Source organism: Zootermopsis nevadensis, unplaced genomic scaffold, assembly GCF_977971745.1.
Source record: "Zootermopsis nevadensis isolate Lab colony 2312 unplaced genomic scaffold, Znev_1.0 Znev_ptg000001l, whole genome shotgun sequence".
NCBI lineage: Eukaryota > Metazoa > Arthropoda > Insecta > Blattodea > Termopsidae > Zootermopsis > Zootermopsis nevadensis.
Genome location: NW_028259133.1, coordinates 3,006,497 through 3,026,794, shown reverse-complemented (window position 1 = coordinate 3,026,794; position 20,298 = coordinate 3,006,497). Strand labels below are relative to the sequence as shown.

The 20,298-nt window shown below is 40.8% G+C and overlaps 1 long non-coding RNA gene across 2 annotated transcripts in view; it reads right to left on the bottom strand.

Annotated features, from left to right (window-relative positions):
* LOC147875156 (uncharacterized) overlaps positions 1-20,298 on the bottom strand; it is a 419,177-nt gene that overhangs the window by 169,307 nt on the left and 229,572 nt on the right. Inside the window, exon 2 of one of the 2 annotated variants that reach the window (XR_015535345.1) lies at positions 7,711-8,941. The exons of the other annotated variant lie outside the window; for it this stretch is intronic. This is a non-coding gene — a long non-coding RNA (uncharacterized LOC147875156). Of the gene's footprint in view, positions 1-7,710; positions 8,942-20,298 lie in introns of those variants that run through there. 2 annotated transcript variants of the gene reach the window in all.

Below are 20,298 nucleotides of genomic sequence, written 5' to 3'. Positions count from 1 at the left end.
TGCCATTGCCTTCTTCTGTGTGTGAATGGAGTAATTGTTGGGATGCCACGGAGAAACCGGGGAAGCCCCCGGAGGAAAACTCCGTGTTGCCTAGACCACGGCCTTGCCCAACACAAGTTATAAATTAGGGCACCGCCGGGAATCGAACCCGAGACCCCAGGATTACAAGGCCAGCGTTCTACCCGCTAGACCACCAAATAATGTCCTTAGTCCAGGCGACACGAAGTAAACCAAAATTTGTTGGCCAAGATACATTTACAGGAACAGTGGTTCACCAGAAGACCTCTAACCACTCAGAAAAACGCGGACATGCATCCATTCTTCGGGTGGGATACGAACCCGTGATCCAACGTTCAAGTTCTACATGGCTGTACCACGCCTTGGACCAAGCGGCAACTGTCAGCGGCAAACGCGGCGATACGTTTCCAACATTATCCAAGTCTAAGTGGCTAATAATGCCCTGCAATTAAAGAAACTATTTAAACTACGATATTTTGAACTGATTACAAAGCCAGAGGACCCTACCTTGTAAAACAACTAGCAATTTAGAGAACTTTCTCTTAAACACAAATTAATTCCAACAGCGGAAGACAAGGTAACAGAAGTGAGGTTCTAAGTTCTCGTGTCAGTGAGTGTGTAAGTTGGCTGTCTTCTGGGATGCTGCGTCGTGTAGACTGCTGGAAGTAAACCGACGTTTCAGAGGTGCTTGCTGCCTCCATCAGGACGATGGAAGCACCTCTAAAAGTCGGTAAACGTTTCTACCAGACTACACGCCGCTACAACCCAGAAGACAACCAACTTACACACTCACGGCCATGAAAACCTCAAATCCTACGCAATGAACCCTGTTTCGACTTACTCGTTCCATCTTTTCTACAGTCTATCTGCTCCTCGGGATCATCCTGGATGATATTGTGAAATCTGTTTATGCATTACTCCCTCCGTCTTCCTACCCAAGTTACCAAACGTCGTTTTCCAGGGCACAGAACTCCTGCTTCGTTTTCAGGAGGATTCGGGTTCAAATATCGGCTCGGAGACCAGTTACCCTGACTGAAGTTTTCGACGATTCCTTGTATGACCTATTGAAAAGCGTCGTTAAATAACTACAAATATATCTATTTAAATTCAAGTGTCTGTATATTCAACTTCACTCTTCATGTGGTCTAGTCTAGAACAGCCATTAACCGTTATGAAGTGCCTGTCTCATGCTCTGTTTATCCAGAAAATCACTTCGTCACGACAAAGTCGGTAGCGCTGCCAATTTATAAAATTTCAGATAGGTTTCTATCACTGCTATAGTGTACGAAGTTCTTCTTATAGTACTGTACATTGTATAATATTCATTTATCTCATTATTCAAGTCCTTGTCCAATCAAATTAAGTGCACGCCTTTAAAGTGATATCTGATTCAATATATAGGCTAATTATAAACAATTACATTAGTTATAACATTAAACTTCCTTTCAAAATTCAGTACTTTCATTTTCTCAGTTAAAATGTTAATATTATACATTTTACTAATTCCGAATAACGTAGGTTATAAACACAGCTCTCCGAATTAACTTCACCGCCTTCTATCAAAATATGATTACGCACTAGCAATAACTAACTTAAATACTCTCCCTATCTCATTCTAATTCTTAAATTAAATTCATCTTCCATTCTGTCACGTGGTCGTCAAGACGAATGTTCTACTAAATGGTTGAACGTCTATAAGAATTTCTTCCAAATTCATTTAATATTATTTCCCTTACCGGTCCTACGCTAAAATTTAGTAATTTATAATTTTTTATTCTATTTTTACAAGATTTGTGTTTGTATTTTATTTTCACTCCCATAAATTCGTAATGCATTTAAATTCTGCGTACATCAATAAAAATAAAACTCGGTAAAATCTTCTGGTTAAAAGAAGAAACCGACGTTTCAAGTACCACCTCTACATCAGAACCCTGATGATAGGGACACAGATGGTCCCTGAAACGTCGGTTTCTCCTTTTAACCAGAAGATTTTACTGAGTTTCGTCCCCCGTGAAACTTAAATTAACAAAAATAAAACTTACCGGGCTTTTTAATGTCGGCCTGAGGAAAACCTCGGGGCAGAAATTTAAACCTTGCCACGTGATCGCGAATTTAGATGTCAAAGGTTAAGTCAATAAGTTAGGAAACGCACGCATAGCGTAACAATTCTGGAGCGTGCGCTGTCACTGCCTCCAGATGCTTAGGGTGTAGTGGACGAGAACAGACCTCGCCATAAAGAAAAGCCTGAGGAGGGCATTCACTGCATTGAGGTGTGACGTTGTCATGGCAACCAGACGATTCAGATCCTACCTATCAATTGGTTAACGCTGTTTGAGGAAAAAAATAACATTACATCAAGGAAATATCGTTTATGTAAACCGGGCGTTAAAGTTGACCAGTCTGAATGAAAACTGAGCTGACTCATTTTTCACGCTCAAAATTAGGTAAGCGCGTCCCGAAAATCTCAGGTTAAAATCTAATCACGTCTCTGAAGCACGATTTACGTTCAGTCACAACGTTACTGCAGTACGCTGTTTCATCTCCTGAGGAGTAACTTAATCTAGTGTTAAGTAACTTCAAGCACCGACTGATTTAACAGATAAAATTTCAGGTTCTTGTATCAAGATGGCTGTCTTCTGGGTTGTAATGACATGTACTGGTAGAATTTTAATAACGTTTGTCCTTCTTTATTTCACAAACACACACGTCATGTATATTAATCCTTAACTCTTTAACCACGTTTTAGTTCTGTTTTAGGAACCGCAGATCCTGGAAAGAATAACAATTATGAATGTAAGCCCATATTTTTCCACTCGACTTCACTGCGGACTGATGGACGTGACAGTCCGTATCCTGCGAGGCTCGTTTTAGTCACGGCGAGTGCCTTATATCACGTAAATTCGACATGATCGCTCCATTCATTTAACCCATGCTGCTGGTATTCACAGAGACCGCCACATTTCATAGGCCTACACGCTCCACTCAGTGCAACAGCGACGTACGTCATAATTACGTCAGCGTCCGTTAAACTAATGACTTCCCCTCCAAGCACCAACAACCTTTTGAAGGAAAAAGAAATTCATGAATTTTGTATTTTAATGTTCACACGACGTAGAGACTTCCACCAATTAACACAAGAAGTTTCTTGAATGTGTATTATGTCGGCAGATTGTAGGAGTTACTGAATGTTAAAAGGTATGTGGCACATATAGTTACCACTACGCTTTAAAAGGGCAAAGTTTACAATCAGAAAGAAATTCTACGATAAAAGATCACAGGTAAACCATCAGAACACGAAAATATTCAAGCTATGAAACGGTTAACATGAGAATTGTGACGCTAGTTGATATGAAGCTCTGATACGACTAGGATTTCTTACGCTCAGGTTGGTGGCCGTACCACAGGGCTTCCAACCCTGTTCCAGAACGTTACCACCATTCTTTCTTCATATTCAATGCATTACTTCAAAAAAAAACTTATCAGCAAAAGGCTGTATCACTTCAACGTTTGCACAGTTATTCCACACTAATAGTGTGTCATATAACACATCATTAACGATTTAACACCGTCTCGTCTTAAGTGGATATCAGCTTCTGATTCTCACGCGTGGCCGTGCGTTACCTGCATTTCCTTCCCAATCTCTGATACACGTGTCACGGACTAAGATTTGCGTTTCGCAGGCTCACCGAATTCAATACTCACCCCTCCTCTCATAAATTACGATTCCAGAACAAGTGCCCACCCAATTCCACGCTCAGAAAGTGCCAATGCCAGAATTTATGTTAAATTCAATTTATGTTTTAAGCTTTAATTTTATTTAATTATTACACCGATATCTGCGAACAAGTAGCGAGTTCCGCCAACTTCAGACACTCCACCTAAATGCACACGCCTTGCAGACACACACAGCGAAAATAATTACATGCAGAAACGAATTTAAAACACTGTTACAACAACCACCAAGTAGCCATGTTGTATGTAATCATTTAACGTAATCGTTCATTATCAGTTAACTCATTCAACACTAATAAAGCCGATTACAGGTTCAGTACAGCACGTACAATAAACATAAACAAATAAATTACACAGTTACAAGTTAGTTACACTGTAACAAAAGCTGAAACAGAGGCCACTTTCGAGCAAATAAAAGACAAACTGTACCAAAGTTGTAAGACTTGAGGTTCTCACAGCGGTGAGTATGAAGATTTCCGTCATCAGGGCGATCGCCCTGATGACGGAGGCAGTATGACCTCTGAAACGTTGGTAAACATCGACCAGACTACACAGCGCAATAACCCAGAAGACAGAAATCTTCATACTCTGATGACGGAGGCAGTATGACCTCTGAAACGTTGGTTAACATCGACCAGACTACACAGCGCAACAACCCAGAAGACGGAAATCTTCATACTCTGATGACGGAGGCAGTATGACCTCTGAAACGTCGGTAAACATCGACCAGACTACACAGCGCAACAACCCAGAAGACAGAAATCTTCATACTCTGATGATGGAGGCAGTATGACCTCTGAAACGTTGGTTAACATCGACCAGACTACACAGCGCAACAACCCAGAAGACAGAAATCTTCATACTCTGATGATGGAGGCAGTATGACCTCTGAAACGTTGGTTAACATCGACCAGACTACACAGCGCAACAACCCAGAAGACAGAAATCTTCATACTCATCGCCCTGATGACGGAGGCAGTATGACCTCCGAAACGTTGGTTAACATCGACCAGACAACACAGCGCAACAACCCAGAAGACAGAAATCTTTGTACCAAAGTTGACTTTAAAACACAGTCTAATTTAATTAAACAAAATTTTTTGAGAATATGTCAATGTATTTACAAATAGCATTAGCAGTTGATACGCATCCTGCAGAAGGACAAGTTACGTGTGAAGAATCGACAACTGAATACTGAAAACTTCTGAAATTACAAATAGGGAACACGAAGGAAAAAAGTTTCAAGTGTGGAAGGACATGATTTTACGCACTGTACTCATCAGTAATAATCCATCTAAGGGACAGATAATAAAAATAAATCAGTATAAACATTAACAAATACGATCACAACAACAAAAACAATGATAATAACAATACGTTAAACACAAAATGTAAGGTTCAGACACTCACGTGCAAGGGCTTCATCTAGCCACACTTTAATGTCTTACGTAACTCTGAGGAATTTGTCAACGACTCTGATAACAAATAAGTTACCAAAGACTTCTTACGCCAACAGAACTTGAAACCACGACGTCATGTAAAATTATACTACGCGCAAAAAAGGCCCATCTGACACAATCTACAGGCCTAACTCCGAAACGACAATTTGGAACCAGCAAATAACCAACAAAATTTCTGCTTCGGACATAAAATGTCTCACAGAAAAGCGACTGAATAAATAAAACCTACAAATATGACAGCCATGTGTTCTTTTTTTTATTAATTCGTGTAAAATTCCACTCTGAATTTATTTTCTAGAAGCAAAATTTTCGCCTAGAATTGCACACTACGCGGTATAATTTGAGCTAATCAAGTACTTCAGGCCTAAATACACTGCACAATCCTATAATCAATACGAAATCACGATTCTGTGGGCTAAGCATCTAAATGTTAGACATTAAAATCAGTTACGTAATATTTCCCTTACATTGCCATATGCAAAGTATGATGTAACTTGAAAATACGACACAACTCCGAAAAAATAAAATATCACATCATCAGAGAGAAAAAATCAGAAATTCTATATAGAATGGGACGTGATGAAACATTTATTTATAAATATATATTTTAAATCTTGTCCGTCTAATCACAATAAATTCTTATTAAATATTAAAATATTACAATAATTAAAATTTAAAATATTTAAAATATATCAAATGATGTTCTTTATCAAAATATTCGATTTACATTAGACCATCAATTTAAAATATATATTTATTATATCACAATATGACGCAACATTACCATCTCATTTATTTATAAAGAAATACGATGTACACTAAATAAATCAACACGAAGTAATCATCGTACGGTATTACAAGATACAGCAAATTGAGTGACGTAAAACGATCACTTGGGAATTTGTGCAAGCTGTAAGTACGGTGGGAACGATTTGACGTGAAACAATGAGTGAATGAGCTGGGACTTTATGACAGCTACGTGTGACACTGTTGCGCGCAGTCTGAGCTGCCACACTCACCCTGCGCTACATTTCCATACACGGCCGCCAGGGGGATACGACCTATTAAAACATCTGATGCATGGAAAGCAGATTATATGTAGGCACACGTCACGTGATGGGATATAAACGCAATGAAACTAGTTGAATCTGTTTCTACTACGGCGTTTCTCTGTGCCGTCACGAAGTTTACCGCAAGCCGAAAGCTCATACAGGACAGCAGAATAACCCGGTGGCATGAATTGCACAAAGTAAAGTAGAATAAATGGTGATGAATATTTATTATTTAGTGTTCTGTCTGACGACAGGTCCATATGAACAGGATCCTTCCATCCTTTTCTCGGACTGGGACCTGTTCATATACGTTCTTGGCAGATGATCCAGAAGTGGTTTGCCATTGCCTTCTTCTGTGTGTGAATGGAGTAATTGTTGGGATGCCACGGAGGAAAACTCCGTGTTGCCTAGACCACGGCCTTGCCCAACACAAGTTATAAATTCGGGCACCGCCGGGAATCGAACCCGAGACCCCAGGATTACAAGGCCAGCGTTCTAACCGCTTGAGGTGCATCTTATTATTATTTAGTGTTCTGTCTGACGACAGGTTCATATGAACAGGATCCTTCCATCCTTTTCTCGGACTGGGACCTGTTCATATACGTTCTTGGCAGATGATCCAGAAGTGGTTTGCCATTGCCTTCTTCTGTGTGTGAATGGAGTAATTGTTGGGATGCCACGGAGGAAAACTCCGTGATGCCTAGACCACAGCCTTGCCCAACACAAGTTATAAATTCGGGCACCGCCGGGAATCGAACCCGAGACCCCAGGATTACAAGGCCAGCGTTCTAACCGCTAGACCACCTCATCTTATTATTATTTAGTGTTCTGTCTGACGACAGGTCCATATGAAGAGGATCCTTCCATCCTTTTCTCGGACTGGGACCTGTTCATATACGTTCTTGGCAGATGATCCAGAAGTGGTTTGCCATTGCCTTCTTCTGTGTGTGAATGGAGTAATTTTTGGGATGCCACGGAGGAAAACTCCGTGATGCCTAGACCACAGCCTTGCCCAACACAAGTTATAAATTCGGGCACCGCCGGGAATCGAACCCGAGACCCCAGGATTACAAGGCCAGCGTTCTAACCGCTAGACCACCTCATCTTATTATTATTTAGTGTTCTGTCTGACGACAGGTCCATATGAAGAGGATCCTTCCATCCTTTTCTCGGACTGGGACCTGTTCATATACGTTCTTGGCAGATGATCCAGAAGTGGTTTGCCATTGCCTTCTTCTGTGTGTGAATGGAGTAATTGTTGGGATGCCACGGAGGAAAACTCCGTGATGCCTAGACCACAGCCTTGCCCAACACAAGTTATAAATTCGGGCACCGCCGGGAATCGAACCCGAGACCCCAGGATTACAAGGCCAGCGTTCTAACCGCTAGACCACCTCATCTTATTATTATTTAGTGTTCTGTCTGACGGCAGGTCCATATGAAGAGGATCCTTCCATCCTTTTCTCGGACTGGGACCTGTTCATATACGTTCTTGGCAGATGATCCAGAAGTGGTTTGCCATTGCCTTCTTCTGTGTGTGAATGGAGTAATTGTTGGGATGCCACGGAGGAAAACTCCGTGATGCCTAGACCACAGCCTTGCCCAACACAAGTTATAAATTCGGGCACCGCCGGGAATCGAACCCGAGACCCCAGGATTACAAGGCCAGCGTTCTAACCGCTAGACCACCTCATCTTATTATTATTTAGTGTTCTGTCTGACGACAGGTCCATATGAACAGGATCCTTCCATCCTTTTCTCGGACTGGGACCTGTTCATATACGTTCTTGGCAGATGATCCAGAAGTGGTTTGCCATTGCCTTCTTCTGTGTGTGAATGGAGTAATTGTTGGGATGCCACGGAGGAAAACTCCGTGTTGCCTAGACCACGGCCTTGCCCAACACAAGTTATAAATTCGGGCACCGCCGGGAATCGAACCCGAGACCCCGAGACTGCAAAGTGTAGACGTTTTCAGATGTTACATGACAGTGAGAGTTGGTTTTAACACGAAACAATACTTTAAGCGCAACCGGTGCGAGTGCACTCAGCAATATTTTATTATTTTATCAATTAACAGCGATTATACGAAGCAAATTGGCACTACAACAGATAATCAGACGATACTATGTTGTACCATGGACCTACAAGTTACAACAAGCACTTGACGATGGCAAATGTCAGCCGAAACGCGTTGTAAGAATTGCATAATATTAATCTGCGTTTAGTACTCAATTTAATGAAGTTTTGTCATAGGGGCGAATCCGTGCGCTCGAGAGCTGTTAGAAGTAAAGGACAAGGAGATCTGACATAATTTCCCAGTAATTCGTAGTTCGCTGTCCGAGTTCCTGTATCATAAATAATTAACACAGTTTTTCGTTCGTAATTCTTATACCCGCAAGATAGTGACGGAGGCAAAACCCACAGATTCGCCCCGACCATAGTACTCGCATGCCTGACTGCGAGCTGCAACATTTGGCGGGAAGATTTTTTTCCAGTATTTAGCACGATGAATCCATCGTCATCTACACCAGCGCTTGTCAAGCGAATTAAAGTAATTATAATAGGTAATTGTTTACCACGAACTCACCTTGACGGCCACTGCAACGATAATCCCCATTTGGCGCAGTAGAAGAACGGATTGGGTAGGAGCAGAAACTACTAATTCGCAGGTCAACTTACCTGAAACAAACAAATTAAAATCAGAATACAGTCTGTCGGTGAGAGACAGTCAAGATTCGGCACTGGGGCGTTTGCGCTCAAACACCTTGTGATTGGGAGAATTATGGCGTAGGAAAGTATCGGACCATAATTATGAAACCTTCGCTAACAATTTTAGTTTTTGGAATTTGAGGAAACGTTGAATTCGACTCGTTATAACGAAAACCAAAAACTCTCGACGTTAAACCTTTAAAATTCCTGGCGGAGTCAGTGGTGGTAACTCTCGGTGTTCAACCTTTCGCCGCGACTACTTTATTTATATTTATTTAGTGTTCGTAATAGTAAATGTCACGTGTGGCACAGAAACGTAACGTAATGCAATGTATCGTAATCAGCATTAGCTCTCATGGTTAAGGCGGTTAGTCGCCGGCCTCTCACACTGGAGGGCAGAGTTCATGCCCAAGACAGCCCATGTTTAGATTGCGGTGTACAAAGTGGCAATGGGACACACATTTCCTCCCAGTCCTTTGTTTTAACCTGTCAGTATCATTCCATCCACCATATTAACTCATACATTATCTGGCGGATGGACAACGAAACCATCAAAGGCCCACTTTCACAGAGACATCGTCTCACCCCATCGTAACAATAAAAGGTAAGACGTATTTCTCGTACACAAGTCCAATATTATGTAACTAAATACAGAGATAAAGAAAAATGTTAAAAAAGTATTCTGAATAATGATTAATGACAACAAAACGTTACCGTGTCTCATAAATAAGCCTATACAATTCTGTTGACCGACGGACCGAAAATATGGAATTGTTTATTTACTATGACAATTACCCCTTAAGAATATATCGATTGCCAAGTACTATACAGTAACTGAGATACATATCGCAAACGTCTGTCAACAAAATACTCTCCTAGTTTGTACAGAAACTGGAATAATTTACTCTTTTATATATTATTTAATTACGTATATTCTTTAAAATCTATTGAAGTATTGAGATCATGGACCTAATCGGTGACGGAATCTGGCTGCAGTCAAGAAAACAATCGATAATGATTGTCCGCGTCCGCATCGATATTTGAACCTCGAACTTCGAGATAAAGAATAAAAATTGCAAGCAACTCCATCACGATATAAGAAAACAAAATGACGAATTACGATAAAGTGATCAAATCCCTAAACTGAATCGTGAGATTAAATTTATTAAGACGAAAATAGGAATAACACGTGTTCATATAAGTGATAAATGCCACGGGACTTGCATCAAAAACGGAACGGAATTAAATTATGTAGGTACAGATGCCAGGCCGTGCTGCGTCCAATGAAACGAACAGAAATACGTAAGTGTGTGGCCGTTACGGTTAATTTCGCTTTTATTCACACGTAGAATTGCTTTGACTCGTTCCAACTGCCACCAAAGCAGTACTGCCACGTTTGCTAAATAAACCTTTCCCTCGTGCCATCCACGTTTAATTTCCTCCCCCCCCCCCCTCCCACATTCTATTTTTTCTCTCTCAATGGTTGTTGGTCGGAACTGAACCTCCGCCTTTTTTAACCCTGGTATTCTGTAAACGACGAGCCACAATTATCTTCGGATGTTCCGTCAATCTTCCAGATAGACAAGACGACAAAGCGCAAGGAGAAAATTAGAAAAACACTACTGGAAGATTGCCACATCACCTTCATTCGTCTACAGATCGCACAGCACAGGGCACAAAGATAAGAAAACTGCACAGTCCTGAGATAAAGTGGACAGTGCACTTATCAGCGTTGTCGTGGGAGGTCTGAGATTCAAAATTAGATAAAGCAAATTTAATATCACAGACAGCAGGAGCAAACTTGTGCCAAGAATCAGCTTGATTTTTCATACAGCATCTGCTGTCCACACACCAAAGTTCAAGTTTCTCGGAATATCATTAACAGTAAGGCCCCAAAAAGGGACAAGAAAAGATCCATGGTTCGCTACAACTAGTAGGATGTATTGAGGGGCAATATCAGACCTCCACAATATAGTGCAGCTGGGGAAACTATTCAGCTAACAGAATTTCGAGAAGTTCTTTAGGGATATTTCTCTCTCCCTGAAAAAAAAATCATTACACGAGCTGTCCAGTGTCGAAGGCCTACTCTGTATTCAGCTCTACTTAGTTCAGTTTGTATAGCAACTTGTCCACTTTCCTTCGCCGCAGTGAGCTGTGTTTTATAGTCACCCTATGAATATCAACGGATAACCGTAAGCCCGATCAAAGTTTCGTTCACTGTCCAAGAAATTATCATCATTTCCTAGACGTGTCAGGCACAATGTCGTTTCGGTGATAGGTCATCACCGCTGCTACTCGTGACAAGCCTTAGTAACATCTTTCCACATGGGCAGAATACAATTTTCTTGAGTCAAGTGGAGACTCTGTCTCCGGGGGGTAGAATTTCGAAGGCCCTCACCTCAGATTCCTGAGGCCAAGGAAGCGTGCAGGTACACCTCCGCGCCCCATATATCGTCCCGGCGTCTGCGTTTTAGGTAACAGAGGCTTTACTTGTTACTCAACCCTTAATAGAATAGAATTTCATAACCCTACAGTTCTCATTACAACTACTTTGTAACTTTCATAAAGAATGTTTAAGAGGTCGTGTTCTGGCTCCTCTGAAACGTCGGTCAATACTATACGGCAAACATCCAACTTCATACTCGTCGTCTTCAGAAACTTATATCTCACGTCCAAAACGCTGCTTCAGGGTTAAGCGACACTGCTGTGTTTATGTACACCTCAAATTGGATTCGTACGCAGTCTCTTGCGTTCTGGTGCCATGTTTCATCGCAGTCGTTCGATTATCGATTACGCAATGCAATTATGAAATTATAAATTCAATCAGACGACGACTACTTGTCGTTATTAGACATCCGTTGCTGGGAAATCTTCATAGCAAATGACAACGCAAATGCATTACAGTCCTTTAGCTTTCAGAACAAAAGAATCTATTGCCCATCACGTCTTTACTGTATATTAGCTCGTTTAAAGAAAGCATTTTACCTGCAATAAATGAACTTCGACATAAACGTAATGATAACAGAGGACAAACAATTTATTTTGAAGATGAACTCGAATTAGGGCACAAATACCCACTGTTCATTAACTCTCTTCACCGTCTTCTGGATTCCTCATTAAATCCAATGGAGTGTACTCTAAAATCGTATTTTTCGATAACACAAACATAGCGGACTAACGAACTTCTGAGGTGGGATCGACATTAGTGCCACTTATAATAGGGCCATACAATGATGTATGGTTATAAATTTTCGAAAAATAAATTTTTTTTGGAACAGTAAAATAAAATAAGCGCATGGCGACAACATGACACAAAATTAAATCCCACGAGAGCTGCCAACACTTTAACAATAGCCTTCGAAAAGAGTGCAAGAATGTCCTACGCGACGTGGCGTGATGTATTCTATATTGGGCACAATATATTTTAACTAACTAACTAACTAGATGGCTTACCGAACCCGAAGGTTCATCACCGAATTAACCAAAGCCCTCCACCGGACCCTGTCCTGGGCCAACAAAATCCAGTCTCCTTCAACTCCTATCTCCCATAGATCCCGCCTGATATTATCCTCCCATCTACGTCTAGGTCTCTCCAGAGGTCTCTTCCCCTCAGGCTTCTCGGTGCATACCTCTTGTCCCATCCATGCGCACTACATGCCCAGCCCATCTCATTCTTCTCGACTTAATCACCCTGACAATATTGGGGGAGGAGTACAGATTTTGAAGCTCATCATTATGCAGTTTTCTCCATGTCCGATCGTCTTCTCTCCTAGGCCCAAATATCCTCCTCAACACCCGATTCTCAAATACCTGTGTTCCTCCCTCTGAGTGAGAGACCATGTTTCGCACCCATTCAAAACAACAGGCAAGATTATTGTTATGTATACTTTAATTTTCAGGTTCTTACACAATATATTTCATTGTACGTAATTCCTACATCCACAATAACTGAACAGAAATCTTCAAGTTAGGCCTACATCACACTTCATACACATTTTATGGAACATTATAAAATTTTAAAAATAAAAGTTTTCAAAAAAAAATGCTTCATTTCTAAAATATATAAACTGTATTCCGCATATGGAACCTTCCTCATATTCATTATTAACAACCAGCTTGTTTTAAAATTCCTTTATATTTGCTTCACACAATTTCTTTCGAAATAAGCATTTTTTTAATCTGAAAAAGTTGATTTTAGTTGTCTCACTATTTTAATGTATTGCTTTTTCATAATAAGCTTATAAATATTCTAGTGTGACGTCAGCTGGGAAACACTGTCCTAGGTGGTTAAGAATTATCTGCAAGAAATATTTATATGTTATTGCAAATAGCCGTATAAAGTTACGAAGTTCTATAATACACCTGAGGGGCACATTTAGATACTTCACGGTTGAAGCTGAAGCTGATTATACGTGAGAGATTAAATAAAAATTAACACAATATGGCTTCTTCAACCAGGATCGACTAACGAAACCATACTGGATTACAGAACGCTCCCAGAACTTCTCTAAGAACCAAATCAAGCTATGTGGAAGCTGGGGTTCAGATGCCTAACATGAAAAGTCGTCCTAATTCCGCAAACTCACTGCGTCCCATCTCTCATAAAGAGTTTCCAGAAAAGTTTACAGCGAGGGGACAGTGACTGATTCCCGTGACGACATTTTAACTACTGCTACGTCACTTCCGCCGAGAAGCGTTTTGCCTAATTGCCTTAATAAACACCGCGCTCTCGCGAGTACAATACTACAACCCGCACAAAAAACATTTACCAGCTTGCTAAAATATCAATAGTAACTATTCAGTGAGGACCACAGCGAGACGTCTTCCAACACAGTAGTTTGCTCATAGTTCGCTAATTTAATGGCTGTGATAAATCAGTAAGGGTTATATTCATGAATTTAAATTTCGTTGTAATCTCTAAAAGCCACGTAATTTCATCTTTCGTGAAGTTATTTTGTAAATAGAAAAAAAAAAAACTTAGGTCACGAGAAAGCGAAATCTACATTTGAGTTTTAGTTCGATGACAACAGTTAACGAATCGATATATATACTAGAATGAAATTTTATACGAAAACAGTTCATGAACCACGTGACTACAGAGACGTTTCGGCATTTTGTTCATTACAACCATAGCAGTAATGAAAAGCCTTGAGATTATATCTGATATATTTAACGTAGCGGGAAAGAGGAGTAGAAATTATGCACAAATGGCTCACTAATTTGTACAGTTATGAATTAATAGGCCTACCTCTTACTATGCACATTACAGCCTACAACTGTTAACGTTCTGGACAGAACAACTCGCTATTTTATACCAAGTTCTTCGGGTAAATATGTAATAAGGATTAAAATGGACCACTGAAGCATTTTATGGATTCATTAAAATGCAATGCGTCTAATTTGTGATGGAAAGATTTCCTACAAACACGGTGACTGTCCTACTTTTTAGTGCTATATATATATATATACGAATAATATCTGCCACGGTGGTCTAGCGGTTAGAACGCTGGCCTTGTAATCCTGGGGTCTCGGGTTCGATTCCCGGCGGTGCCCGAATTTATAACTTGTGTTGGGCAAGGCCGTGGTCTAGGCAACACGGAGTTTTCCTCCGTGGCATCCCAACAATTACTCCATTCACACACAGAAGAAGGCAATGGCAAACCACTTCTGGATCATCTGCCAAGAACGTATATGAACAGGTCCCAGTCCGAGAAAAGGATGGAAGGATCCTGTTCATATGGACCTGTCGTCAGACAGAACACTACAAATAAATAAAATACGAATAATATGATTCATCAGAATGCATCGTAAGTCACATGCCATGTCCCTTCTAATTCAGAGCAGGAAACAGCAAGGGAAAAGTATTATTTTGATTACCTACAACGGGGATTCTTCTAAGAAAAGTTATGTTAATCTAATTGTACGATCGTATGCCCGTGCAGTTAAGGTACACACAGCATCTCCCATCTATTTTTATTTCACATTTCATCGCATCCATGGAGATAAACATTTCAGGTGCGACGAACAGAGACACTAACCTAAGTAACGAGGATTTAAATACAAATGCAAAAGGGGTCTAAGTGATCTCAAACTACAACACCGTAATCGAATCGATATTGGTCCTGGCGTAATGTTTCTCGCAATCTTATTTTCTTACGACCTTCTGTATCTAATTTAAAGGGACGTAGAGTTGAATATGTCTTCTTCCAAGAGTGTCAATTGAAGACGAGGAATGAAAGCTGGGATTGGCGAATTTCGTCACGTCGGAGAGAGAACTGTTATGCATCTTTCATATGTCAGATCGCCTGCACGTGTTCGCATGGGGAACGGAAAAATTCTGCAGTTTCGGGACGTAAAAGATAACCAGCGTGTGAATAATTAATGTAGACACACACATAGACAAGCCGTCCCGTCTCGTATGAGATGCGTACGTGTGATTTCTACGTACCCCCCTCCTTCCAGTCTAGTCGATTCGAATATTTAACGACGCTATTTCAAATGCAGTAGTTACACAGCACCGAGATGAACTGTAAGCTACAGAGTACAGTAAATACTGAGCATTTTAAGGAGGCAGAGATACAAGACTGCCTCGAATATTCTGGAAACTGCGTGCAATCTGAAATGAAGCACACCTGTCTACTCTGCCTCGCATCTGTTCCATCCAACAAATCAATGGCTGCCGGCTTTAGGTGCGCTGTAGGAGTGAAAGTACAGTTAACCTGTTCACATAATAAAAGTCCTTGAGACTCGTAAAGGATTTTTATTACAGACGAGTGATGTGTGGAGGCTGGGCACGTGTATCAGTGGTAAGGAGAGAGGGAGCAGATCTACTGACGGGGCATCCATCACCAGGTGGAGACACAGGGCGGCAGAAAAGCAGACGCCTTCTTTCCACGCCTAACCTAACCTAACCTACCCAAGTTTGTAAGAAGGATTCAAAACGAAACTACAAACTTACGTATGTCTTCGTTCTAACGACTTTTGAAATTTAAACTATACGTTCCTCATTTTGTAAGAAACATGCACGCTTCTGGTTTCATACCGCTTCTTCGTTCTTGTCTGACTCGCACTAATAAACGTAATAGCGAATTTAAGGTCTCTACAAACTTTGTGCTTTTCAATTTCTTTCATTTAATAATATCCTTGCGGTTGTTCGTAACTTCTCCGCTCGCAGCGACACCGCCGCCATTTCTTGAGGACACGGAACCCGGGGGGGGGGGGGGGGGGGTGATATTTTATGTGCGAGTGATAACTAATGAACCATTCAAGTCAGACACCTCATACTTCTCATGGGAACAGTTACAAATTATGCATTAATAATTACATCCACGGCGACGAGCGAATCTTTGAGATTATAGATAAAGGCGTATTTAACGTAAGAATACTTTACATCTGTGGAAATTATACTTAGAAATTGATGACTAAATTGCATTAATTATTAATGTACAGTTCTTACTAGCCTCACCATACACATGACACGAAGAAGTTGCCTTATCGTCTTCTGATACCTTTATCACTTGTACGTAATTTATCTTTTACTCAGACCAACGTTTATTTTAAGTTCAAAATTTAAATGTCAGACTCGTTTTAACGTTCCTTCTCAATACGAAATATCTTTCAAACGCTGTATCAGAAATGGAAAAGACATTATAAATGTAAAGTACACTAACTTACTTGAACCACCGCAGGAGACGTTATGCATCCCATAAACACGTCTGCCACGATATGAACACTGACGGAATCGTAGAGAATAAAAACGAAACTTACGAAATCGTAGAGAATAAGAACGCACGCTGCTGAGTCCATTTCTGAAACTTCAGCCCACGTGTGGACTGGCCTGCCCTTCCATTGCAAAAGAAATCGTTCCTGAATAACAACTTGCAACAGAACCTGCGCCTCAGAGTATACAGAATGTTTTATTTCTAAGTTGCGTCTCAGACAGAATGGTACGATCTACAAAACAAACACGCTTTGTACTCACCAGAGAACAGGTGCAATCACATCACATCTTCTTCGTCTCTAGCAGTTTCGGAGAAAAGGATGCTGGGACAGAGAAGGAGTGGGGAAAAAGTCGGGGTTGCAAAGAAACAAGACGGCAATTTAAAATCAATACTTGTTCTGTGGCATCGTTCATTACTGACATCCACCTTGAGGAGATGCAGACTGTTCCGTTCTGCTGCGGTAAACACCCGCGTACAGTCCGTCAAAATTAACTTTCTTCCCTTTAACCCTTTGAAGCCGAAGATCGTCTGAATATTATTTATGAATTCAGCCCGTACCGCGAAGAAAACACTACACCTCACCATTACGAAAATCAGCTGGTTAACCCTTTGAAGCCGAAGCTCGTCTTCATAATATTTACGAATCCAGACCGTACCGCGAAGAAAACACTTCACTTAACCATTAGAAGTCGAATCAGGCGGTACCACATAAGATTTAACAAAAGAACATCCCGGTCAAAGCCTTAATACAGCAACGGAATTTATTTGAACTGTAAGGGGATTATCAATATGGAATTTAGTATAGGCCTAGAGCCCAGAGCCTATAAAAACAGTAGAATGTATGAGAAATTTGCTCACATTAACGCAACTCCGAACCAAACCCGTAAAAAGTAAAACTGTTGTGTCCCCTGCCTACCTTAGGGACCTGGGCTTACAAAGCAGGCATTCAAACAGAATAGAAGACAAACAGAGAGCAGGAGGACGAAAATTCAACCTGTTCGACACCGTAAAATTAAATTGCGTAGATGAGCAGAAACGCACATCAACCATAAAGATTTTTGTCTTCTGGGTTGTTGCCGTAAATTACCGTTAAGTTTTACGTTCTAGGCGGCTTTAACACAGAATACAATTTGAAATTTTCTAGTAGACGCGATAATTTCTCGCTCAAAGAGTGAAGCAAGTGTGTAAAATATAAATGAAAATCACATTCAACATTTCGTATAAGGAACAAACCTAATGCCAAGGCACTCACCCTGAAGATGGAGGCCGTATGTTCCTCGTCAAACTTCTAACGACCTACAAGAGTACGCGGAATCATCACCCAAAAGACCATGATCTAGAAAACACGAAACACTTCTGATAGCAAAGCGCAACAGAATTGCGGAATAACAAATCGTTTTTCGTCACAGACGAACAGAGTTTCATTACGACAATTTCTTTATAACTAATGGGGTTTAAATGGTGATGACGGAGAATCGACTTCTGCATCTGACTTTAAAATCAGACACTGCTTTTTCAAAATTATTGTCGTCTTCTAATCGTAGGCCAGTTATTACGTGTAGAAGTTTGCGTTTTCTTATGTCGGAGTAAACCATTCATAAACGAGACTCAGTTATAGCGACAATACTGCAAATAGATTTGCAGACGGAAAAATATTTTGACCGCTGATCTACACTCAGATTATGATATAAGGACTTCCACACGCAAACCAGTCAGGAAGAAGACAATACTCTTCTTGTCCCAAGAACATTTTTGACTTTTCCAATGTAAAAGGAAAGTCCTCGGGTCAATTTCCTTCAGATATTTTATAGATGAAACACTGACGCCCGTGTGGCACTGTAGTGAAGCAGGCTGGAGCCCAACTATTCACAGTCTCGTTTCAATTCGCGAGAGTTTCTGCTAAAATGACCGAAACCTCCACTGAAACACCGTCATTATGAAATACGCATTTTCGAAGAATCTATTAACAATCTTGCGTTCTGATGATGAAATTCATAATGCATTAATTTATCCTTACTGGAACACATTCACGTGCAGTGACGAGTTTCAATGTCAACTACGCATTTTTCAAGTCCTGTACCTGGCACCTATTTGCTGTTCACACCCGTAAATATTCTGATATCAAACCCACGAGGAAAAAAAGATATTTTGAAATTCCCAACGGAGCAGAGGTTCAACCCTCGTTCTAGACACTGGTTTTAGGGGGGGCTGAAGGTAGACTTCGAAACGATAACTACCGGTTGTGGTGGTGGGGGGGGGGGGGGATTCAGAGCTTTTGATTGCCGGAGAAGGATGTATCGGGATTACACGACAGTCCATATAGAAAAGAAATGCTTGCAGAGTTCAAAGTTTTTCCTCTCTGCCGGTGTACTTGGCTCAGTGAAAAGGGGAAAATTCCCCCGAGGAAAGGCATCCACCAGTCCAAGAGATGACCCTCGCAAACGAAACTCCTTCCAACAGGGAAATAAAAATCTGAAACTGACCCCGTTCCTTTACATCCACATGAAGAGGTCATCGCCCCATTAAAAGTGACAGTGGCGTATGTATTCTGGGAAACATTTAAAGCTCAGCCGCGCAGAGTCAGCTTTGTTAGTGTCTTAAGACATCTGCGGTGCTCTGACAGTACAGCCCCGGCAGACTTATTCGATTATTCACAGGTACGCTTCGAAAACGAAATTGATCAGCTTAGGATCCAAGGTTCTGACGGCAGTATCCTTGCTGCCTTCATCATTTGACCCTGAAGATGGAGACAGAAGGGGGAGAAAATGGACACAAATATAATTATGAGTACATATTTTTTAATCCCCCCGGACATATTCTTATTGAACATGAAACAGACATGCGCAACGCATTTTACACGCAATATTGAACTAATTTTAAGGGCATCTTTCTTTCACGGTCTGAGTTAACGTTTACAAATACACACTAAACTTAGCCCCTTGGCCGTCTGAAGCTTAAACGAGTTTAAACAGTATTTAAAAATTCAGTCCTTAACTTTAACAAACAAAACAACGTCTCCATTACAAAGATCTAATAATAAATGGGTTTTAAGAAAATAACAGCTGTTGAATCTGAGAGTAAGGCCAGTTGATCACACGGATAAGCAGCTACAGACATGAGATAAATGTATTGAACACTCACAAAATACAAATCAGAATCAAGCACTATGGTTTAGAAAAAAAAAAACACGAGTATAATAACAGCAAATTAGGCCGAAATGTGCATCATCAGAAGAGTTGTCGCCCTGCCATCTGGCCAAAGTACGCTCAATTCAGATGAACGAAACGCGTGTTTACGATATCACACCAAGAATTCTGAGTTATAACGCACGATAACACGAAATTAAGATGGATTGTCCTCTAGCAGAACAACGTGAAAACAAAATTTTACCAAAATCTGTCAGATGGTTCAAAAGTTGCGCGGGAGTCGACAAGCACATTAAGAGTTATGTTACCATGAGCCTGAAAGCCTAAACGTGACTGAAAAGAACTCCTTTCTTCACTACAGTCGACAAAGAACAGAGCAAAATAATCCATGACATCTGGCGGTAGACTTGTTTCGCCGTTCAATTGTACAAAGTGCGAAACCGCGGGGAGGCTGTTGCCA